Source organism: Eulemur rufifrons, chromosome 5, assembly GCF_041146395.1.
Source record: "Eulemur rufifrons isolate Redbay chromosome 5, OSU_ERuf_1, whole genome shotgun sequence".
Classification (NCBI taxonomy): domain Eukaryota; kingdom Metazoa; phylum Chordata; class Mammalia; order Primates; family Lemuridae; genus Eulemur; species Eulemur rufifrons.
The window spans coordinates 5,650,776-5,677,211 of NC_090987.1; the positions used below are offsets into that span (position 1 = coordinate 5,650,776).

Here is a 26,436-nt window from a genome sequence, read left to right on the forward strand (position 1 = left end):
ATTATCCAAATGTGCCCAGATATCCAAGGCATCTGGAACAATTGAAATATTTAGACAGATTATGACCAGCCTTGAGGGAACTGTATCAAGACTAAAGCAACCAGTCTGAGCACGAGCAAGACCCCATCTCTACAAATAATAGCCAGGCATGGAGGTGCACACCTATAGTCCCAGCTACGCGGGAGGCTGAAGCAGGAGGATTGCTTGAGCCCAGGAGTTTGAGGTTGCAGTAAGCTATGATAATGCCACTGCACTTTAGCCCAGGTGACAGAGTGAGACCCTGTCTCAAGAACAAACAAACAAAAAAAGACTCAAACAGGTATTTATCAAAAGGTCAGAGTCTGCAAGTTTGACAGTTAAATAAGCAACCACTGCTACTCCTGCTAATTTCCCTAATTATTGGGGGTAGGGTGAGGGGAGATGCACATCGGGCTAAAACCTTGAATACGTAAAATCAAATTTCTGACTTTGTTTAATCTAATTCTCTGGCTTTCTTTTCCTTTGGGGATTAGAACTAGCTACATTCTAGGAGAGAGTCTTAATCATTGAAAGGCTCACTCTGGAAAATGTATCAGATATAAAAGAACTTCATTACTGGGTTGTCATTCGGCATTTTGTGAGTCATTCAATTTACGTCCGACGGGCCAAGTTCCCCCACTGCAAAATAAGCGATTACCTATTGGAAAGTTTGAAGTAGGACCGTCTAGACGATGCCCGAACCAAGTCACAGTGTTGCAGCGAGCTCAGCGGCATGCCAAACAAGTGAGGATTCTCGCGGATAATCACCAGGGCAGGCACAAGGAGGAAATTATGGGGATAGGCTGCAGGTGCAGGCCCCGGGAAGGCTAGGAACATATTACTGTTTGACTTTTTATGGGAATTCCAATTACTGGAGGAGCTCAACTGAGGTGCTTGTTTTCTTTTCAATGAGCCCTCAAAGCCAAGCAAACTTGACAGGAGAACTCTTAAGAACTAATCGCCAAGTCAAAGGCTAAACATTCATGCCCTGAGTACACTGTGGCCTGGATCACCATAACTAAGCTTCCCAAAATGGCTTCATGTTGTTATTCTAGACAGACTAGCAGAACACAAATACCCTTTGCTACCTTTCTCTGATTTTTCTGAAAGACCAGAGCCAGCAATCAATTATTGAAGGGGATATCTATCGTGCTAAGGTTTTTTGTGGGGAGGGAGATGGATGTGTCGTCGTTGCTGTTTAAGTTATCAAAGTAAAAGCCCTAGAATACTTTATAAAGTGAACCCATCCACTGCAAGCTTGACTAAAAATCCCCAGCAGGAATGACCCTAGTCCTAGCCAGCTTTATGTTTGCTCTACGTATCTCCAGGAGGTAGAGGAAAGCCACACTGCAAGAAGAAACTTGTTAAGATGGTCGAAAAACCAAAGTGGACCAAACCAAGTAGGCATGTGAGCAAGCACCAAACATAGAAATACTGCTAGAAGCCTTGCATAAACCCCCAGTGCCATGTCTCTTCTGAATGTAGCGACTCTGATTAGTCATGGTGTTCATGTGCTATGAAGTCATCACAGACACTTTGGATTGTAGGATTTTCTCCTTCACTTTGACTTTGGCCAGACTGATGACAATGTGCCTTCGTGATATCCTGTTTGATTGAATCTTCCAGGTGTTCACCAACCTTCTTATATCTGGATGTCTGAATCTCAAGCAATACCAGGGAAGTTTTCCTCCAATGTTCCCTCAAATAGGTTTTCAATTCTTTTAGCTTTTTCTTCTTCTCCCTCAGGGATACCTATGATTCTTACTATTTGTTCATTTTACATAGTCCCACATTTCTTAGAGAGATTGTTCATTCTTGATTCTTTTTTCTTCATTTTTGACTGATTGGGTTAATTCAAAAGCCTTGTCTTCCAACTCTGAAATTGTTCCTTCTCCTTGGTCTAGTCTGTTAAAACTTTCTACTGTATTTTGAAATTCCCTAAGTGTCTCATTTCCAGAAGTTCTTTTTTTTCTTCTACTATCTCTTTATTGAATTTTCCATTTATGTCCTGAATTATTTTGTTGGTTTCCAACCTTTTCATCAATCCCCTTGATCTTGTTTGCCATCCATATTCTGAATTCCATATCTGATATTTCAACAGTTTCCTTTTGGTTGGAATCCATTGCTAGGGAACTATTATGATCCTTTGGGGGGGTGTCAAAACAGCCTCTTTTTTCATGTTTCCAGAGTTTTTATGCTGATTCCTTCTCATCTGGAACCTCTTCTCTCAGCTCAAGACAGCTTTGGGGTGCACCTGTTCTCCTCTGCTGGCAACTCTGTCGCTCAGTGAAGGGCAGGAGAGGTCCCTGGATGGTGCTCTCGAGTCCTCCTCTGGAAGACTCACCAGGCAGGAGAGGGAGGGGCAGATAAGCTGTGATCCTTTAACACTCCTGCTCTCCTGTGTCTCCCCATTCCCCAGGGGTCATCACAGGTGGTCAGTGGGCCTGGCAGGCGCATGGTGCATGGTTGGCATGTGTGGCGAGAACATTCCTAATTTTCATTTTGATATTGATGTGTTCATTGCTATTAAAGAGAAATTCAATTGATTTTCTAAAACATTTTTATTGAGTCATAATAGTTGTACACATTTTGGAGGTGATACTTTGATACATGCATACTACGTGTAATGATCAAATCAGGGTGATTGAGATACCTATCAATTCCAACATTTATCTTTTCTTTATGTTGGAAACATTTTTCTTCTAGCTATTTTGAACTACATAATACATTATTGCCAACTGTTGTCACCATACTGTACTATTGAACACTATTTCTATGAAAGCAGTTGTATGAAGGAAATGCTATGATGTCTGGGATTTGCCTCTAAATAGTTGTTGAATTGTTTTTATCCATTCTATTATCTAACTGTATTTTTGTACCTATTAACCAACCTTTTTTCTTCCCTTCTACACCTCCCCTTCCCCGCCTTCCCACCCTCTGGTAATCACCAACTATCTCCATGAGAGCCACTTTTTTTTTTTAGTGTTTGCATGAGTGAGACCACATGGTAATTGTCTTTCTGTGCCTGTCTCATTTCACATAATGACCTCCAGTTCCCTCCCTGTTGCTGCAAATGACAAAATTTCATTTTTTATGGCTGAACAATATTCCATTGTATATATGCACCACATTCACTTTATCACTTCATCCACTGATGGGAATTTAGTTTTATTCCCTATCTTTGCTATTATGAATAGTGCTGCAATAAATATGGGAGAGCAGATATCTCTTCAATATGCTGATTTCCTTTCCTTTGGATATATGCCAGTAGTAAGATTTCTGGATCATATGGTAGTACTATTTTGGGGTTTTTGAGCAATCTCCATACTATTTTCCACAGCAGCTGTACTAATTTATACTCCCATCAACAGTGCATGGGTATTCCCTTTTCTCCACATCCACACCAGCATCCTTTACCTTTTGTCTTTTTGATAATAGCATTCTAACCAGAGTGAAATGATATCTCAGTTTAGTTTTGATTTGCATTTCCCTGATTAATGAAGTTGAATATTTTCTCATATACGTATTAGCCATTTATATGTCTTCTTTTGAGAAATGTCTATTCATATCTTGCCCATATTTAAATCTTTTAATGAAATGAAATAAAGGGATGTGGCTAAAGAAGGGAAAAAAACATGTAAGTTGAAGGCGTGCTCCAAGAATTCATTGAGTTCAAACAGCTTCCTCCTTCATCATGGAATCCTTGCAGAGATCTATGAGAGCACAATCATTTTTTCAGTTTGTTTCAAGCAGCATATTATTAAATAATATAAAAATATTTTGTTTCAGTGACATATCAGGAGCATCCCAGACGAGACCAATTTCTATTACATTAAATGAGATCACTACTCCATAGCACCCCAAACTCAGGGGACTTTTAAGGTCTTTGTATAAGTACACATACATACACAGCCTCCTAAGCAAAACTATCTTGTGCAGGCCAGAGAGTGACAGAAACCAAACCACAACTCAAGCAGCAGATTGTGCATATAACAAGACACATAGTGTTTCTCTTCTTAGTCCTTTCCATGCACAACTTAAATATTCCCACTGAGTCATGAATAAAATGCATACACACTCAAAATTAAAGCATAACAATACATTACTGAACTATCTACATGCATTTCAATTTAAGATTTAGTAATGTCCTGTATTCATTAGAATGCACTGGTATAGCCTTTGCTGAAAAATGACTTTGACAAAAAAAAAAAAAAAAAGAAAGAAAAAAAAAGGGAGTCTCACTCTGTTGCCCAGACTAGAATGAGTGCCGTGGCATCAGCCTAGCTCACAGCAACCTCAAACTCCTGGGCTCAAGCGATCCTCCTGTCTCAGCCTCCTGAGTAGCTGGGACTACAGGCATGCACCACCATGCCCAGCTAATTTTTTCTATATATATTTTTAGCTGTCCATATGATTTCTTTCTATTTTTAGTAGAGACGGGGTCTCACTCTTGCTCACGCTGGTCTCGAACTCCTGAGCTCCAACGATCTGCCCACCTTGGCCTCCCAGAGTGCTAGGATTACAGACGTGAGCCACCATGCCCGGCCTGAAAAATAACTTTCTTGATGACGATATATTCTTTGTAATTATCCTATACAGGAAACTTAACAAATAGTTAAAGTGGTTAACCTTTTTTCCCCATTGAGAAAATACACAGGAAAGAAAAACTACAGAAAACTATGGTAAATGTAAGGCCCTTATCACACTCTAAAAGAGGTTTGCCGACAGGGCTCCAAAATGCCAGGCCAGAGACACCACCGGCCAGAGCATCTCAGTAAGGAGGAGTTTGTTGATGATATGATCTTATATCTAGAAAACCCCAAAGATTCTGCCAAGAGATTCCTAGAGCTGATAAATAAATACAGCAAAGTTTCAGGTTACAAAATCAATGTACACAAATCAGTAGCATTCTTATACATCAACAACAGTCAAGCTGAGAATCAGCTGAGAATCAAAGACTCAATACCTTTCACAATAGCAACAAAGAAAACAAAATGCCTAGGCATATATTTAACCAAGGAGGGGAAAGACCTCTACAGGGAGAACTATGACACACCAGGGAAGGAAATTACAGATGATGTAAACAAATGGAAAAACATATCACGCTTATGGATCAACAGAATCCACATTGTTAAAATTTCTAGACTACCTAAAATGATTTACAGATTCAATACAATCCTCATTAAAATACTAATATCATTTTTCACAGACCTAAAAAAAATAATTCTATGCTTTGTGTAGAACCAGGAAAGAAGTCGCATAGCCAAAGCCCTATTAAGCAAAAAGAACAAATTGGGAAGCATCAATTTATCAGACCTCAAGCTATACTACAAGCCTATAGTAGTCAAAACAGCGTGGTACTTGCACAAGAACAGAGACAGACGAGTGGATCAAAAGAGAGAACCCAGATATAAAACCAACCTCATATAGCCATCTCATCTTTGACAAAGCAGACAAAAACATACAATGGGGAAAAGAATGCCTATTCAAAATGGTGCTGGGAAAATTGGATAGCCACATGTAGAAATCTGAAACAGGATCCGCACCTCTCACCTCTCACAAATATTCATTCATGATGGTTAACAGACTTAAACCTAAGGCATGAAACTGTAAGAATTAAGAAAGAAAATGTTGGAAAAACTCTTACAGATATCAGCCTAGGCAAAGAATTTATGAAGACAATCCCCAAAGGCAATCACAGCAACAAAAATAAATTAATGGTACCTGATGAAATTAAAAAGCTTCTGAACAGCCAAGGACACAATTGATAGAGCAAATAGACAACCTACATACAGAATGAGAGAAAATATTTGCATGCTATACATCCAATAAAGGGCTAATAACCAGAATCTATGAAGAACTCAAGCAAAATGATAATAAAAATAATTAAACAACCCCATTAAAAAGTGGGCAAAAGACATGAACAGAAACTTTTCAAATGAAGAAAAACTAACAGCCAACAAACAAATGAAAAAATGCTCAACATCTCTAATCATAAATGAAATGAAAATCAAAACCACAATGAGGTATCACCTAATTCCAATGAGACTGGCTGTTACCAAAAAGTTCAAAAACAACAGATGCTGGTATGGATGTGGAGAGAAAGAAACACATACACACTGTTGGTGGGACTGCAAACTAGTACAACCTCTATGGAAAATAGTACGGAGATACCTCAAAGAACTGAAAGTAGACCTACTGTTTGATCCAGCTATTCCCACTATTGGGCATCCACCTGAAGGGAAAAAAAAAAAAAGTCCTCTTATAAAAAAGACACTTGCACTAGAATGTTTACGGCAGTACAATTCACAATTGCAAAGATGTGGAATCAGTCCAAGTGCCCATCAATACATGAGTGGATTAATAAAATGTGGTATATGTATACCATGGAGTACAACTCAAACATAAAAAAATGAGGAACTATTACCTTTTATAACACCTGGATGGAACTGGAGACCATTCTTCTAAGTGAAATATCAAAAAAAATGGAAAAACAAACACCGCATATACTCTCTATTAAATTGGAACTAAATGATCCACACTCACGTGTACATATGGTAGTAAAATTCAACAGAAATCAAGCAGGTGGGAGTGGGGAGGAAGGGATGGGTAAACTCACACCCAGCAGGTACAATGCACACCATCTGGGTGATGGGCACACTTATTAACTCAAACTACACAAAAGCAATCCATACATGTAACCAAAACATTTGTACCCTTGTTATATCCTGAAATTTAAAAAAATTATCTGGCACTTTAGCAATTACTCTCCATTTTTTCCTGCTTAGTGACTTATTTCTTCACTTTTTCTTGCTTAAAGAGAAGCTTTCCTTGGTCTGAAGTTCTTTTTCATTCAATTTGCATTTGTCCTATTTTAATATAGATTATTAGGCAGTACATTGAAGTAGAATGCACATGTTGTTTGTAGCCGATACCCAAACCTGAAAACCATGCCTGCCAGTTACTGTGCAACACTGGCCAGGTCATCTAACCTCATAGTTTCAGGTCCTCCACTTGTATATGGGAATAATAATATGCTAAATCTCACAGAATTATTTCTCAAAATTTTAATGTACATAAAACCTATGTGTTTTTATATTTTGAATATACCAAATGGATGGGAGAAAATCTACATTTTTATTGAATGTTTTCTGGAATGTATTGAATACAACATGGTAGCCTAATCTTCTAGCGCATGATTTTATAATCAAAATATAAATATACAATGACAACTACACAGAGGCAACTATGACTGTTTTGAAGTGTATGAAGAATATGCAATTAAAATGTTAGTGATGGGTGGTCAGCCAGGTGGTTCAGCAGGCTAACAAGGAAGTCCACAGAGGGCAAAAATGTGGGATGTGCCAGTTGTGTTATTTTAAACAAGCTACTTCCCTCATTTGTCCTTGATGTTATATCCTTTCATACCTAAAAATAAAAATGTTGGAGTCAATGCTCATATAACAAGCTAATAATTCTCTGCTTTTGTATTTTTCAAAGGTTCATTCAAGAGCCTTTCGAAAACCACCCTTGATTTTCCATTAAAATTCAATTTGTTGATTTATGTATTTTGAGATGGTACTTCAGAGATCATTTTAAGAAATCAAAAGCTCTATTTTTTGAGACATAGTTCTTTGAAAAGTCTGATCCATTGGGTACATACTGGTTTTCAAATTTGGTTGCTGTTTCCTTTAAAAAATATAAATTCCCTAAGATAAAAAAGTATTCCTACATGGGTTCACTTTGAAGACAGATCTTTTCAATATCATATTCTTAAAATGGCAAATTCATCTTTTAGCTGATCTAAAGAATTCAAAGGAAGTTAACATATGCTTTTTTCAAGATCATAAATGTTTCTTTTTCACACAATGATCAGAAGAAAATCTTGATTGCCAAAAATACTTTTAAAATTCTACTATATATGTATAGATGGTGGGAAAAGAAAAGGTCAAAGTCATGAAATTTTTGACAAGATAAAATAGATGAAAGAATACACTTTAGATTCATAGTAGTTGTGGTCACCACGTAAACGTTAAGTGTCCAAATTAAATGTCATCAGACTCTTGGGTCATCTCTTAGAGAGTTGCATTTCTTTTTTGTAGGATTCATAAAAGAAAGCCAACACCTCAAAAGGTTTCTTGGTCTGAGTGATTCTTTAGAAGAAAATACCTAAGAGTAGGCTCACATTTTTAAGAAAGATAGCCAAATCTATAAAGAGAAGGTAGGACCATCAGATGTATTTGTAGAATTTCTAAGCTCCAAAAGGCAAATTCTTTTCTCCAAGAGCTATTCTTATAAAAAATGGGTCTCCTGGGTGCAAACTTATTTAGTCCTGGTTCAAACAAAGTCTAAAAAACATATAAAGGCAACTGGGGAAAATCTGCACACTAATGTTTGAGGATATTAAAGAATCATTGTTGATATTAAGAAATCATTGCTAATTTTTAGGTGTGATTATAGTAGCTCCAATTTTTTTTAAAGAAAAACATTCCCTTTAGGAATATATACTGAAGTACTTATGAGAGAAATGCTATGCTGTCTGGGATTTGCCTCAAAATAGTTCCCAGGTGGGGGAATGTTGATAATCATCAAAGCTGAGTGATTGGACACATAGGGGTGAACCATGATCTGATTTTATAGATGTCTGGAAGTTTTATTAATAAGAATATTCTTTATAAATATTATCCCTTCTCTAATATTTTTACTTGTGACAAATATGTTTCAATTTGAAAACCTTACCTATATTCAATGACTTCCATCCTTTAAGTTCTAGACAAGAATAATTATTGAATACATCATTCTTCATAAACCAGTTTACCATTCCCCATAGGTACACTGCAAGAAAGCACCTCACTTTCACCTTTAAAATTAGCATAATATTTTCACATCTATAATATGATATACTTGCAAGTATATAACATAGTATGCTTCTAATACAATAAATCACAGCTAATTTGGATAAAAAATATTTGTATATAAATGTAGATATATTCTAGGATCTCTACAAGTATATTAAATCATATTCTTGTATAAAGAAATGCAAGAAGACAAATGCCCTGGGACAAAATTCCACCCAAAACCCATACACCATAAACCCTCACCCCTGAACTCTACTTCACCTTTTTGTTTCACCATCCATTAGGGTAAAATCTTTGAAAGGGACAATAGTATTACCAAAACTTTCTACAAGGTCTTATATTATTTTCTGATTCAACCTTGATGCTCCCTTTGCCACTTGATTTCATTTATTTTTTTTCCATGAGCACTAAAGGAAAATCACAGAAACAGAAGCAGGAGAGCTGCCCCTTTTTATTCCTGTGAAGGAATTTGCCCTTTATAGGAATTGGTCAGTGGGGAATGTGATGAAAACTCCAGCATGATGGACAGAGTGGGCTGGGAAAACATGGGTGGGAAAGTTCTTTCAATCACATTTAGGCGTCTTAATTCTTTTTCCCTCATAGTCAAATTCTGATTTCTATCCAGCCATCCCGATGCTGAGCCTGTGTTTCTGTTTTCCTTCTTAACCATTTGCTTCTTATTTGGGGCTAACTATATTCAAAACTAAAGCTTGATGTTAAGCAATAAAGAAAATAAAAGGCAGTGGGATCAGGGAAGTAATTAAAATTTGATATAGTCTATATGGTACTATCTACATAAGAACTTTGTAAATACCATCAAGTCACTTCAAAATGTGCAATTTTCTTCATATTTTTCTCTAGTTTACTTAAGGACCCTCAACCTATTTTATACACTTGAATGCTGTCATGGGGAAAATCCTCGTGGGTACCGTAGCACATTGAAATATTAAATGAAAACCAAATAGACGCTGGTCTTAAAGTTGAACTGAAAGTCCCAGTATTTCATTGGCATCTTTAATAACCATACGCTATAGTTATACTTCCTCATTTCGAATAGGTTAATTCATTATGCAACTCTAACCTTTATGAATGGGAGAAGGAAATCCATCATTCATTTAGCTCATCACCTGCTCCATTTTGCATGCAACGTAGCCTACAAAATTTTACATGTTATTTTCATTTCTCCCCATGTTGCAAGCAACTGCAGGAAACAAACTGTTGGGATTCATCATGTAATCAATATCTTGTACATTAAAACCTCAGCATCTCTCCATGCAGCTGTGGAGCATTTAATCACTGTCAGGAGCCCTGTGTAATTCTAGAGTGTATGGTGCGCTCCTCAATAAATATTTTATGCTTCTCTTTAGAGGTTTATTTCTATTACCTCTAAAATACCTGGGAAGTAGTCTTTTTATTGTTCTTTCATTTTGCAAACCCTGCTAGTGGCCATTAGTATGGTGTTTATCTCCTTTCTTAGAAGGAATTTGATTTTGTGACTCTTGGTTTAACATATGAGTCTAAGGAAATATTTATTTTGCCCCTATACCTGTTTCTAAAGTGCCCCATAGTGGTTTTGTCTTGTGAAGAGTGTTTGAATAATGTTTGAATTATTAACAGCTCCTCAGAGGAGTTCCCATAATGGTTTTGTTTTTTAAGGGTGTGTTGTCACATTCATTTTTAAAGGTATAGTAATGAATACGGAAAGAACGAATCTGGGCCTTTCACAGATGTTTTCCTAAATGCCTATTAGACTCCAGCAAACAAATAAACCTACAGCCATGCAAAGTAAAAGTCAGATTAAGTCTAACTTGCCCTTTGATTTCAAATAATGCAACAGTAACAAAAAACAAAGAATCTCTTTTTTTCACTAAAAATTTACTTTCTAAGATCAGAGCTCTCAGTAGGGTTTAGCATGTGATTAACAATTACTGCAGTAGTGCAAAGCAACGCCTGGCTATTTGTGATTCATTTTGACTTCTTTATGATAAGAAAAAAAAAAAAAAGTTTCTGGACTTTATTCCTTGATTTTAAAAAACCCACATAATTATTTTACCTGATAATTATTTGAAGGTAAATAAACTAAAATGGCTCATGTCCCTCAATGCTGTTCTCTTTTTTGAGCCCATTTGCCATACACTAAATAGCTGGATAAACTACAAAACGCCCGATTCATTAAGTTGGAAACATATTGTCTGTGCAGCAGGACGGGATGGTAATTTACTACCCACACTCAGGGAAGACATACTTTATAACGCAAATTTGCAGCTTTTAACCTGGAAAGTTAACAGCAAAGGCAATTCTGCTTTACTTTGTTTTCCTTCAAATCCAAAAGAAAAGCAATATCTACTTTGTTACAAAACAGAGCAGGCAATATTTTATATTGCCATAGTCAATTATGTGAGGCTGTGTAACCTTTTCCAGCTATTATAGTCTTCAAATCTTTCTGTGCTAATGTTGCCAACAATACAGAAGCAGCTTCAAAGCATCTCTGCAGTGTTTGAAAGAGAAGACAGCTGGCGCTGCTTAGACACTAAGCTGAGATGACCAGATTTCTAATTTATAAAACTGGGACAGCACACGTCAGGGGAACATCATCGGGGGTTTTGTGAAGGTATATCTCCAGCTATCTCCCTTTGTCATGTAAAGATTTGTTTACTGAAAAAATTCGAAAGGGTTTTGCTGAGAGAAGGAGGAAATATAAAACCTTCAATTAAAAAGAATGCTACAAGATTCAATACTCAAATTTGAAACAATGTTGTGCTCCAAAGTACAGATTTGAGAGAATTCTGCTATCAAGGTAGACTGAGATGCCTATGAATTCGTCAGTCTCACCTTCAAAGTCCACTAGACCTTGGACATAACAAAATAGTCACTACAGGAAGGAAGGGACACAGATGTAAAAATCATGGACTTACAATTGCTAGTAACTACCGACGACTTTTGGATTATTTTGACAATTAGGCTCCATCTGATGTATCTCAGGAACTATAGCGTAACTCCAGAATGTCATCCTCTGAGAGGAGGAGATGGGACAACTTAGGCTGAAGTATGCAAACCCCAGACATCAACCTGGGGGTGGGGAAGGGAGTCCATTATGGGCAATTGAGAACATAGTTTGTTATATTAAAAAATTCATGTTATCTTCCGGATCCTCTCACTAATTTTTCATTATGTTTATAGACTCCTATTTCCAAACACAGTCCCATCTAATATTGTCTTTGATTTTCACAACTTGTCAGAACATTGAGTAGATGTTAGTTTGCCCATTTCAAAGAGGAAATTTAGTGTCAGAGAAGTTGTGTTGACTCGTCTGAGATGACAGCTACAAAGCGAAATTAGGCCACACCATTCTAATCTTCTAACACTTAGGCCAATGCTCGCTCTTCTAACTTGTTACAAGTGAATTTGGGGAAGAATAAACATTAGCATTGCCAATCTACAATTCTAACAAGGCATCATATTTCACATTTTTCCAGAGGAAAGCAGAGGGAAATGCTGATAAATTGTTTATGAATTAGAGATTTCAAGGCACGATTTTGAGCTGTTTAAACCTTATTGCTTTGTTCTTACAAACACATTACTTACAACTTATATAACAATTCCCTAGATCTTTAGAAAAAAAGGAAAATGTAAAATATTCATCATGGAACATACTAAAAGCTCTGCATTAAATGGAAGTGCCTAATGTGGTTGTGTTTAAGCTCTGCGATATATTAATGTTCAAAGGCCTAATTGAGGAAATAACTCTCAAACATGAGATAGATTCACAATGGGGGACCAAAACAGATAAGCTTTTATTTGGCTCTCAATATTAAGGTTTTCACAAGACGTAATTACACAACCTAGAAGAAATCACGGCCTGAGAGTGAGAGACTTTCAGTTATGGCATGATGGAGAATCCTCTTAAAGAGGATTCTGACACCTTCATTTTTGGTTTTGCCCATAGAGGGTGGACAGGGCCTCAGACAACACATCAAAGATTCTCCAATGCATTGTTCTTTTGACAATACTGTCAGTATTCTGCAAATATCAAACAACAGAAATATGAATGTTATGTTGAAACTGGTTGTGGTTTTACCTACAAATTGCCAGCCCTGTCCAGAAACAAAGGTATTAACTTGATAACAAGTGAATCTTTTAAAGAATTGTCTTTGTTCTTCCATCTCACATTTTTGTGGCCTTGAATAAAATGATACATCCTCCAAGTAAAAATTGACCCCCAACTTCAATTGTGTACTATCAAAGAGACAATTCATTCGCCATGTATCAATATATGGAAATACAATAGCAAGTCTATGAGAAAGAACACATAGTACTAGTTTGGCTATACCTTTGAAGCAGGAGAACAACTGCCACAAATCTCCATTAATACGAAAGTCATCACAGTTTATCCACCAGTCCATTAAAAAATAAATAAAATTCATCTGGCTCTGACCATCCAGGTTGGATCTGCACATCTGCTCATTTTCCTCAGCATCCTCTTCCTTCTTTGCTGTTCTGTGGATGACCCCCTGCATTTAAGTTCTTAACTCTGTCTGGACAATTTTTTCAGCCCATGCAGGATTCTTCAGTTTAAATTAGAATGTGCTGACATAAGTGTCTGAGGATACATGTAGTATCCACAAGTTCAACACTATTATAACAGGTGTGCCATTGTCAGTCTATAACTGGGATGTGAACATTTTGCTTACTTCGCAGATGTATGCAGATTCTTCCTTGGATCCTGGTGGTATGAACTGAATAAAGGAACTAGCTAGAATGACATCATCAGAGGGAATTGTTCAGATTTTTTTTAATCCCATTCCCTTCTGATAGCCACATTTTTTAATACTTGCATTTTTCATACCATCCCACTAGATTATAATATCCACAATTTAACAGTCTCTTCACCTGAACATTCCACAGCTGTCTAAGCAGAAATTACAACAACCTCAGCATCTACATCGGCCACTTTTTCACCCTCCTGCATTTGGTCATGGGAGGCTAAGGGATCTTTCTCCACCCCTCCCTGCCTAAACATAAAATGTTTCCATTTCTACTCTTCTGCTGAAGCACAATGCTGCAATAATGCAAGAAAAACTCTTGTCCCATACTTACATTTCAAGCACCACCTGGCATAACTCGGAGGTGAGGCCTCCGAGCCCCAAAACAGGTTCTATCACTGGAGGCCCAGCCAGACGCATTAACGGGCATCTAACCATCCTGACCTCAACTGTGACTCTCTCTCCCTTCTCCAAATGAGAGGGATTGTAAACTCCTTTTATGCAGAAAGTTGATGAGCACAGTATGTTGGTGGCATGTATGCAAATTCAAGGACATTTGCTCAACTTAAACAAGGGGATTTAAAAATCTGCCCTATAATGCCTTTTACATACACATTGCCCCTTTCAAACTAAACTGTGATCTCCATTACCCTGGAGAAATGGATTCCACAGTCAAACTGCAGGAGAGAAAAGACCAAATTCACTCTTGAATTTTGAGCTTTCTAATGCACATTTCCTGGAATTTAAGGATTTTCATGTATAATTTGTGTTACTCCTGTTACTTCTCTTAATGCCTAACATTCAGTCGACTGCAACTCTATTTTATTCTCCAAAACCTACATGGCTCTTAGGTCTCAAAAAGTATTTTATCTCGAGGCAATTACTTCTGCTACGGACTACAAATATCTGCTTTGAAACTTAAAAACTGAGAATTCCTTTCTCTTCATGTTTCTGTGATACCATTATTCAGCGAGCAGTGAATATAGAAAGAATTCATGACTGCAAGCGTGGAGGAAGATAAAGGGTGGCAGGAATTACCGATTTTAAAAAATTGACAAAGTGTTAAGATGGTGCCTTCACATCATGGCATATCCTGTCTTAAAACGTCCTTTGTTAAACAATCGCTATCTATGAAACTGGAAGGGCACATTTCAGTAAAGAAATTTCAACAAATGTAGCATCATCTTTTTTTTTTAAATCCCTAACAAATAAGTCACTTGATCCCCACTGCCTAACAGGAAGCCTCATTGTTCTCGTGAGATCCTCCTCCCTGCACCCCACTCCCACCCCACAAACAAATTGCCCGAGAACCACGGCTCTTACCTGTGTCCAAACACCAGCAAAGAGATGTGGAACCTAATGAGTTCAAAGCTGCTACTGTTTCCCTTTGCCACACGGTGTGGCTGTCGTGAGTGATCCTGCATCATCTGATGTATGGTGTTTGTCTACTGATGCCAGGATGCCCTCTCTGGTCCATGTCCCCAGACGAGCACAAGGGAGAGCCCCGGTTGGGTATAGAAACTGCAGTTTGCTTTATTCCTCGCTCTCATGCTCAGGTAGTGATCCTCACAGTACAACCACTATGCTAAGGTGGCTGAATTGAAAGAATTTTCCAGCATCAGTTGTGTTGTAACCACTTCACTCCTTGAACTCTTAGGTCCATGCCTTGAGTTTGAGTCACCATCCTAGAGTCACAGTTTACTTAAGGAAAATGTATTTCAAGAGATTTCATTCCCTTTCTTGCCATTGGCCCTCAGCTAGTGCTAACATAATTCACATTGATAGGTCTCCCAGTTGGTCTTGGGAAGAGTTTTGGTAACTTACCTCCCTAAAGATTATGAGTTCATAGTGTAAACTGATCCACTTCCTCCTCCAATCCCCACCATGATCATCTTCACAAATTAGAGGTCCCAAAAATGTCGCTCCAATAAAGTCACGGGAAATGTTGGTTGCACCAAATTCCAGAAAAATGGCTGCTCACTTGTCAACTTTTGCACAACCCAGAGAAATGTTTAAGTAACATTTCCAAGGATAGAAGTTTCTCTTTTTCTAAATAATCACAAAATGAAGAAAGTTAAACTTTGGACATGTTATAAGGTTTAAAAAAACCTATGGAAAAGATACATGAGCCTACTAAGTGTGTGTGTGTGTGTGTGTGTGTGTGTGTACAATCATACAAATAGCTACTCCTAAACTTGCCCAGAGAGAATAATAATTTATGCCAATTGAGTAGCTAAGAATTCTGATTCCATTTATTTTACAATCTGGAAACCTTCTATTAATATTTCAAAAATCATTTCTAGCCCCATACGCTGGTGCCCCAGAATGTCTGTTTTTTCCCCACCCACGGCTGTTTGTGATTTCTCTTAGTGTAGAAGTAACAGTGTATAAACGTGCACAAAAGCCCCCTTTCTTCATGAAAACTCAAATGTGTGGTACCATTAGCTGGCCTGAAACATAAGCCAGGACCATGGGGAAAGCGGTTTTCTAGGTTTTCCAACTAGAGGGGCTTAGTATTCAGGACAAGGAACATACTAAAAACTTACTTGATGTGGTAACAAAATATCTCAGGCTATTTAAAATTAGGAAGAGGTATTTGCTACAGCTCAAACCTTTTGAAACTCTTTATTTTAAAATATTAAGGGGGTACAAATGTTTTTGTTACATGGATAGCTTTTGTAATGCTTGAGTCAGGGATATTAGTGTGCGCATCACCCAAGTAGTGTTCATTGTAGCCTTTAAGTAGGTTTTTGCCCCTCCCCACCACTCCCCTCTCCCTTCCTGATTTCCAATGACTTTTACTTCCCTCTGTGCACATGTGTGCCCATCGGTTAGTTCTAATTTATTAGAGAGTACATGTGGTGTTTGATTTTCCATTCTTGAGATCTATCACTTAGGATAATGGTCTCCAGTTCCGTCCAAATTGCTGCAAAAGACATTAATTCATTTTTTATGGCTGAGTAGTACTCCATGGTAAACATATATCATATTTTGTTAATCCACTCATGAATCGATGGGCACTTGGGTTGATTCCACATCTCTGCAATTGTGAATTGTGCTGCAATAAACGTTTGAGTGCAGGAGTCTTTTGATAAAGTGACTTCTTTTCCTTTGGGTAGATACCCAGTAGTGGGATTGCTGAACTGAATGGTGGGTCTACTTTTACTTCTTTGAGAAATCTCATGCTGTTTTCCATAGAGGTTGTACTAATTTGTAGTCCCACCAACAGCGTATATACATTCCTTTCTCTCTGCATGCACACCAGCATCTATTATTTTTGGACTTTTTGACAAAAGCAATTTTAACTGGAGTAAGGTGGTGTCTCACTGTGGTTTTAATTTGCATTTCCCTGATGATTAGTGACACTGAGCATTTTTTCATGTTTCTTGGTCATTTGTTTATCTTGTTTTGAAAAACTTCGCTTCATGTCTTTTGCTCACTTTTTAATGAAGTTGTTTGTTTTTTTTCTTGATTTGCTTGAGTTATTTGTAGATTCTGGGTATTGGCCCTTTATTGGATGTATGGTTTATGAATATTTTCTCCCGTTGGTCAAACTTTGATATTCTTTCTCCTTCCCAAAAGAAAAACTCTTTTCAGTTCAGCAAAGCTCTAAATAACTATTTTGTGGTAGGAGTGCATGAAAGCTTGACTTGACATCTTAAAGGAAAACTGCAGGACAAGGGGAACTTCACAGGGTCACAGGAGAAAAATACTTGAAGCCTATACTTTTAGAAAATGGATAAGTTATTTGAAGCAGCTGTGTATTGTTTACACATTGACTGCTGTTTTAGTCCAGTCGGGCTGCTGTAACAAAATACCATAGACAAGGTAGCACGTAAACAACAGGAATTTATTTCTCACAGTTCTGGAGATGGGGAAGTCCAAGATCAAGGTTAGTGCAGATTTGGTGTCCAGTGAGGGCCTGTTTCCTGGTTTACAGATGACTCCTTACTATGTCCTCCCATGATAAAAAGGGACAAGGCAACTTTCTGAGGTCTGTTTTATAAGGGTACTAATCCCATTCAAGAGGACTCTGGCCTGCTGACCCAATCCCCTCCCCCAAAGACCTCATTTTCTGATACTATCATATCAGGTTTCAATGCACAAATGTGGGGAGGGACACAAACATCCAAGTCATTGCTACCACCTTGGGCGATACTGTTTTGCATCACCATCTACATGAGAAGTATTCATATCAATGTGTTCCCTGGATTCCTACTATCAGTCATTTTGCATATCAGGGACCTATCAGTTGTGAGCAAGTAGCTTACACACACAGTCACTTCTTGACCTCTCTTATGCATATTGCCACTTAGTTACAAATATCACTTTTGGTAAAAAAGAAAACTAAAGTTTTTTTCAGAGAATATAATGGAAAGAGAAAAAAAGTAGACAAAAAGGGCTGCTAAACACTATAGCCTTGGAGAGAAAAATATTGTTTGGACATTTCGGTATTTCCATAGCATTCTTCTCACAAGAACAATTCAAACAGTAGAAACAATCCCTCTCTCTCCTCTCTATCACCAAACAAACTTCCTTTCTTGGCCTACATTTCACTGAGAGTTTTGCCTCTACTCATCTTGCCACAAGCTGAGAAAGGAAGAGGTATCATCTGAATTCATGCCACTATTTCAATAATGTGTCGTTTTTATGTTTTAAATATTAAATATGCTAAATGGTCTCTGAAAAGGGGAGACTGTATATTGCATTATAGTTTTTATTTAAAAAAAATATGCAAAGCCAATCACTCAATTATACACACGCTTCAACTGCAACTTAGAACACTGCAGTAGTCCTTCATTTACCACCATGCTCCCTCAGAAGAGGTTTTTTTTTATTTTGTGTTGTGTTTTTGGACATATACACAGAGAAAACCTTCTGGCTCTTGTATTATCTCATGGAGCCGTGTTTTTTCAGATCACCCTATGCCTGCTTTTACAGAAGTCACATAAATAAACACCCAGCCTCGCTGGAAAATGATGGAAGCTTTGTCAGCAGAACTTCATGAAAAAAATCCTCTGTTGTTGAGAAAATAAATAAAACATGATTAAAAAGTAGAGTCAAGGTCTATGAAGACACGTCTCCATCAGAATCCTACACCTGCACAAAGGTTTGCCTGCCTGGGCCGCTAAGGGGCTGAGCCACGGACCACACTGCTGTCCTCTATCACCAAGTTTTCACCCTCTGTGTGCGTGTGTGTGTGCATCTCTCTGTCTCTCTCTCTCTCTCTCCACCCCCCTCTCATTTTACCACCACAAAGTTCAAATTCTTTGTCCATATAATCCCAAGTTGAAATAAAGTTTTAGTAGAAGAAAAGGTATGACTACTAAATCAAGTATAACAAGGAAGTCTTTTAGTAAGAAATAAACTATAAGATTCACTGAAGTAGTTACTGTGACGGGGAGAAAATAATGCATTTTGTACTAAGTTACACAAACTCTCAGGTACACTAAAACCCAGATGACACTATTGACCAGACACCTTTCTTGACATCTTGGAACTTGCTCATAATCCTATTGTATACTGCTCAGGGAAGTTCAATATTTAATCATCAAGATAGAACTTAGTTTTAATGTATATTGTTGAGCCATAATTCTTCTTTCAGAGAGTAGAAACAGGACAGTTTTCCCTGGCATCCACTTTCCCCGTCCCACTTGGCGAAGCGCAGAGTTCTGACTGCACTACCAGGAGGACTGATGAGGCCTTCTGGACCCCTGTGCTCTGACCATTCTCCCTTCTTCCTCCAGACTTCAGGCTGTGTCTGACGGGCAGCCCCAAGATCAACGTCAGAGCTGCGTGGTTGAGTGGGACTTTCTGATTATGTGGCTTGAGATATCTGCGTGCAGCAAAGAGTAAAAACTGCAAACAGAGCCTAAGAAATCTTCAGTGTTCCTAGTTCTCTGCTGCCCCAGTTAAACATTTAGGGTAAATTAACCGACACATAGAATAAAATCAGATACCTTTTCCCCCATAATTAGTAATCATTACACGTCTGAGAATTCAGGGTCTAGCCCAAAGCCCAACACACAGAAAGGGAAAATGATGAACAATTTAACAAATGAACATGCAGAAGCTAGCTAACTAACTGGTTACCTGGAGAAAAGCATTCACATTAGCATAGTTCACTGTTCAGGAGTTTGGGTTGTGGTCACATAAAGAAAGCTTTAGAGCTATTGAAGACTATGTACTAAGGCTTTGTGACAACAGAAACAGTTAGTAAACAGGATTCTTCCACTTAGAATAGGAAGATGTACAATGTCAACTATTTTACTAATTTAGTTTCTTTTTTCTATATGCTTTTCTCTCCCAATTGAAAGCCATTTTCTATATTGCAATTACTTCAAAAGCGAACACCACACTACCCCTTCTGGATTAAGCCATCTGCAAGATTCAATTTGAAAATGTGAATTAGATTGCTAGAAACGCTTTCTCTCTTGATAGACATTTATAAAATAATTATACAGTTAGCCATTTAAAATTATTTTCATTTTGATTAAATAAACTCAAAGACTATATTTAGAGATAAAGTGTTTAGGAAGGTAATTAAGGTTAAATGAGGTCATAAGGGTGGAACCCTAATTTAATAGGACTGGCGTCCTGTTAAGAAGAGGAAGACACCAAAGCACACGTGCGGACACACACCCTCTTTCTCTCTCTCTCTCTCCATGTGAGCACAGAGGAAAGACCATGTGTGGACACAGCAAGAAGGCAAACCTCTACAAGCCAAGAAGAAAGCCCTCACCAGAAACCAGCCCTGCCAACACCTCTATCTTGGACTTCTAGCCTTCAGAACTGGAGAAAATAAATTACTATTGTTTAAGCCACCCAGTCTGTGATATTTTGTTACGACAGCCAGAACTGAATGATACAGTAGCCAATGCATGCCTTGGAGCTGGGAAAGAATGAAACCATTTTTGTAACACATTCCTATAAAGAGAATAATGATGCATCCTGTTGCATAAGAAATGGAATCTTAGAGGCATTGTTCCCATTTACAGCAGAAACACATTAAAAATAAGACAGGAGCAAGACAGGCCTCATATTCTATACTTAGCTACTTTGTTTATGTAAGAAGGGAAATAGAATAAAAGTAGGCTTAGTTGTCTAGTTTGTTTTGACTTTAGTACTTGTGAATAAAGCAGAAAGTCACACAACTAAGGCAAAAATTCACCAGTGTACAAAGCCAGGTCCAGAAAATGGTCATCTTGGACATGAAATCCATTATTGGAAGATATAAAAATATTCAAAAAATTCAGAATGTCTCATTTAAACTAAATCTAAAGTTTATCTTATCAAATATTTTAATATTTATAAATATTTATATTACTATATTATTTTAAATACTTGTTCTGCAATAAGTAAATTGTTCATGGGTTTAAAATGAAATGTTAGATCTGTCTGTTGTTTCTGCTGTGGAAAGCACAGGAAACAGCAGGAAATAGAATTCAACACCACATGACAAATTTAGGTATTGATGATTACACTGATGCTAAGAAAAACTCATCATCCCAAAGTAGGTGACAATACTCTTTCCCTAGAGAATCCTCCCTCATTCAGACATGCTCTGACTGCAAACCATATACTCAGCAGCTGTCCTTTTTGTCTATGGACCAGATTTTGTTGGGTACACATAGTGTTTTGTACATTTATAGTTATACCTTAGTTTTATTTAGTGTTCAAACAATTGGGTGCTTTCACAAAAATCTAGATTTCTGCCTTCTCAAGAAAAATAAAAAAAAAAATCTGGCAACTATTATTAGAGTTGAACAGAAATTTTTCCTTTATCTGGGCATGACTCCTCAATTCCCCATATACTTAACCAAGATCACTTTATTAATTTTTGTTACCTTCCTGTCTCTTCCAGACATTTTCAGGTATAACCACTACTTTAATATTGGGATTTTTTTTTTTTTAAGAAAACCAGTGTCTTGTTCATCCCTGTCCATTAATACTTTTCTTCCTATAAACCAATGTAACTTTAGATTGCAACATCTGGATGTCAGCAGGAATAGGCTGGAGTAGGGAGGGGAAGAGCTAATAATCATAAATTTGACCCTGGAAAGCACAGCCCATGCAAGAAAATTCAAGTAGAAGAGAAGACAGAAAGATGTGCAGTAATGCATAGTTTTATTTTAAATTTTTAAATACTCTGTATATATGTTCAGTGTCAGAGAACATGAGATGGGGCTAGGAGAACATACTGCCTTATTCATAAAGCTATGCATCAGATAAAAACTTATTAGATCCGGGGGTTTGGACTAGAAAATACACATGTCAACCTACCATCCAGCTCTAGAAATCAGAGAAGGGCATATTCAATAGCATCCAAGTTGATACTACATGAGGCTAAAGCCTCAAATGCCAAGTCCGTATAGATCATTAATCTCTCCTGATATGAGAATAAATAAATAAAAAGGTGGAGAAATATTGGTGAGGCTCACCAAAAAAAAAAAAAAAAAAAATGCAGAAATGTGGAAAGGGAACATTATCCCGAAGATTATGAACACAGACCTAAATACAACCTAGCACCAAAACCAGACGAAATATCTACAAATGGTCAGCATTTTTTAAGAAGACTCAAGATTAGGTACCCAGATTGTTGTGCAGACGCTGCCACCAGCCACATCCAGATCTTTTTTCCTCTTTCCCAACTGAAACACTGTTCCCATGAAAAATAAGTCCTCATTCCCTCCTCCTCCAGCTCCGGCAACCACTATTCTAGTTTCTGTCGCTATGAATTCTACTACTCTGGCTATCTCATATAAGCAGAATCATAGCATATTTGTCCTTTTGTCACTGGCTTCCTTCACTTAGTAGTTTTAAATGAATAAAATGGTAAACTTTATGTTTATATTATCACAATAAAAGAGAAGAGAAGAAAAAGTCAAAAATCACCTTCTTTATGAAATAGGAATAAAAAGTCGTAAGGGGAGAATTAATAGGCTATGTATTAGTCTGTTTTGTGCTGCTATAAAGAAATGCCTGAGGCTGGGTAATTTATAAAGAGGTTTATTTGGCACACAGTTCTGCAGACTGTACATGAAGCAAGGCACCAGCACCTACTTCTGGTGAAGGTTTCAGGGAGCTTCTACTCAAGGCAGAAGGCAAAAGGTAAGCAGGTGTGTCACATGGTGAGAACGGGAGCAAGAGAAGGAAGAGGCGATGCCAGGCTCTTCTAAACAACCAGCTCTTGCATAAGCTAATAAAGTGAGAGCTCACTCGTTATTGCAGGGAGGCACCAAGTCATTCCTGAGAGATCCATTCCTAAGACCCAAACACCTCCCACCAGGCCCCACATTCAACACTGAGGATCAAATTTCAACATGACATTTAGACAGGCCAACCATCCAAACCATACTGGGCTATACAGGGAAAAAAAAAAAAACAGGAAAGAAGATGGGTAGAATAAGGGAAAATTGCAAATAAATCTTAAAATAGAAAAGAACATTAAATTTGGCATTGGTATTTGGTGATGGCTTGGACATGACATCAAAGGCACAGGCCATAAGAGAAAAAAAAAAAAAGACATATTGGACTTCATAAAAGTTAAAAATTTGTGCATTAAAAGACACTATTAAGCAGAGTAAAAAATGCAACCCCACAGAATGTGAAAAAATATTTGTAAATCATACATCTGATAATGGATGAATATCCATACTATATAGAGAATTTTTATAACTCAACAAACAAAAACAACCTGATTCAAAAATAAAAAAAGACTTAAAAAGACATTTCTCCAAAGAAGATATGCAAATGACCAATAAGCTCAGGAAAAATGTTCATGATTAATCATCAGGAAAATGCAAATCAAAACTACATTGAGATACCACCTCATACCCATTAGAATGGCTAATTATTAAAAAATCACAGAAGTTTTGGCAAGGATGTAGAGTAACTAGAATGCTTATGCAGTGTTGGTGGGAATATAAAATGGTACCACTGCTATGGAAAACATTATGGTGCTTCTTCAAAAAAATTTAAAATAGAATTACTATATGACTCAGCAACTCCACACCTGGATATATACCCCAAAGAACCGAAAGCAGAGTCTCAAACAGGCATTTGTACTCCAATGTTTACAGAAGCATTAGTCACAATAGATAAAATGTAGAAGCAACTCAAGTATCCATCAACAGATGACTGGATAAGCAAATTGTCACATATACACACAATGGAATATTATCCAGTCTTAAAAAGAAATTCTGACACACTGCAATATGAGTGAAAACTTGAGGACAATTTCCTAAGTAAAACAATTCACAAGACAAATATTATATGATTCCACTTATATGAGCTGCGTCGAGTTGCCAAAATCATAGAGAAAGTAGAATGGTGGATGCCAGGGGCTGGCGGGGTGGGGATGGGGAATTATTGCTGAATGGGTACAGAGTTTCAGTTTTACAAAATGCAAAGAGTTCTGCAGATGGACGGTGGCGATGGTTATACAAAGATGTGAATGTACTCAGTGCCATGAACTGTACACTTAAAAAATGCTTCAGGTAGTAAATTTTATGTATATTTTACCATAATTAAAATAGTAGAGGAAAAATTGATATTGGAAGTAGTACACAGTTAAGCTGCTTCTGTGGAAAAAAAAATGGAATCTGGGATACAGATGACAAACCTGAAATAAACCAATAATACGTGGAAAGCATTGTTCTTGGCATGTAGCTAGTGCTGGAGAAGAGGCAACCATGATTACTATACTTGGGGGAGGGAGGCATAAGACCACCTCTGGGATGCAGAGAAAAGAATAAATAGACAGTGGGAAGACGTGAAAATTACATAATCCAGAGCCTTCCCAAGAACTAGAATATTCACAGAAGATCACCATACTCCAGGCCAACTCAATTCAAACCAAACAGATGAACCACAATGATTTTAATGGCAAGGATTATCTAACAAAAAAAAAATCCACAGCATAGGCAAAAATAAATAAAAGAGGTTACCTGATGAGGAAAAAATGTTTTCCTATTTGTATTTTTTTCTTTTATGCTAAATGCCATAATACAATAGGACAACATATACTGTATTTTAGATCATTCCTTTCACAAAATACTGAAAAACCTCCTTGAACCAACCAAGAAAGAATCAAAACTGAGAACTCAAGAACAGGAAAGTCAAAGTTAAAATTAAAATTTTAAAACTCGAAAAGAGGAATGTATGAAGTGAGGGTTTCTGATAAACACCTGTTGTAATGGTTAATTTTATGTGTCAGTTTGACTAGGCTGAGGCGCTGCCCAGATAACTGCTGAAACATTGTTTCTGAGTGTGTCTGGGAGGCTGTTTCTGGAAGAAATTAGCCTCTGAATCAGGAGACTAAGTAAATGAGATATCTGCCCTCATTAGGCATCATCCAAGCCACTGAGGACCTGAATAGAACAGAAAGGCAGGGGGAAGGGCGAATCTGTTCTTTCCTTGATCTGGGACATCCATCTTCTGTCCTCTGACATTAGAACTGTGCTCAGACTTTCACACTAGGACCGAATTGTACCGCTGGCTTTGCTGGTTCTCCAGCTTGCAAAAGCCAGATCGTAGGATCGCTTGGCCTCCATAACCACATGAGCGAATGCCCGTCGTAAATCTCCTCTTATACAGCCATCTACATATTTCTATATCCTGACCACCGTCACACCTAATCACTAAAGTCTTGCTGAGCATCGTAACTCAAAATTACCAAAACAGACTGAACTAACCACATTAAGGAAGCTAAAAATGTGGACAAGTTGATCGTCCTCTTCCATAAGGGCTCCTTCATCAAGATTTAAAGCAAAATAATTCACTATGACTGCCGTTTCTCATTATGGGAATAATCTTGTTAACGAATGCAAAACATTCCTCCAGAAATGCTGTTTCCCCACGAGTTTGCCACATGATTCGAACTTAAATTAGAAAGTAGGACTCATGGCTAAATGAATGATCATATACAGGAGTCTATCAGATTCTTTTCGCTACCTGTGTGTGTTTGAAATTTTGCGTAACAACAAGTTTTAGGTCCACACGAGGCCCAGCGTGGCCTCCAGCACCTCTGTGCAGGAAGATGGCAGAGCAAGCGCCCAAAATCGGTGCTGTCTGTGTGTCTGGGAAACATCTGTCGGGCACCCACTGCAGAATCAGTTTTCAAAAAACGTGTAACTGATGAAACATTTCAGAGAACTGGGTCATTAGCAGCGGGGCTGTTTCTGACCGGAACCCAAGAGCTGTGAGCTGCCTGAGAAATCATGGCACCCACACAGCCCACAAAGCAAGGCAGATTACCAGAGACAACTTGGCTATATTTGATTATATAGTGTGTATGGGTGAAAGCAACCTGAGAGATCTGAATAGGAAAAGTAATCAAGTTAAAAACTGCAAAGCTAAAATGCAACTGCTTGGGAGCTATGATCCACAAAAACAACTTATTAATATTATTGAAGATCCCTCTTACAAGAATGACTTCAATTTTGGGACTGTGTACCAGCAATGTGTCAGGTGCTGCAGAACGTTCTTGGAGAAGGCCCACCCCGGCTGGGTCCGAGCCGTGTGTCCGCCACACCCAATGCAGACCCTGAGGCTGTGCACGTCTCGGTCAGTGTGCTGAAGTGCAGTAACGTCCCATAGCCCACGGCCCCAGCTCTTTCTTCAGTGGACTGTTTCTTATCTTAAAAAATAACTGTAGGTGGAAATCAGTTGTGTTTGGCAGAATGAATAAAAATCCTTGATTCAGACAGTTGATGGGGTATATTAAGTGTTCTTGGACTAGTCAAACCTCTCACTTTGCCCTAATTACAAAAATTAGGTGAACAAACAACATATAG

At 37.8% G+C, this 26,436-nt stretch overlaps 1 pseudogene; it reads left to right on the forward strand.

The window, feature by feature from the left end:
* The window catches only part of LOC138383524 (low molecular weight phosphotyrosine protein phosphatase pseudogene), a 35,638-nt pseudogene extending 9,419 nt beyond the window's left edge, over positions 1 to 26,219 (forward strand).
* The last annotated feature ends 217 nt before the right edge of the window (positions 26,220 to 26,436 follow it).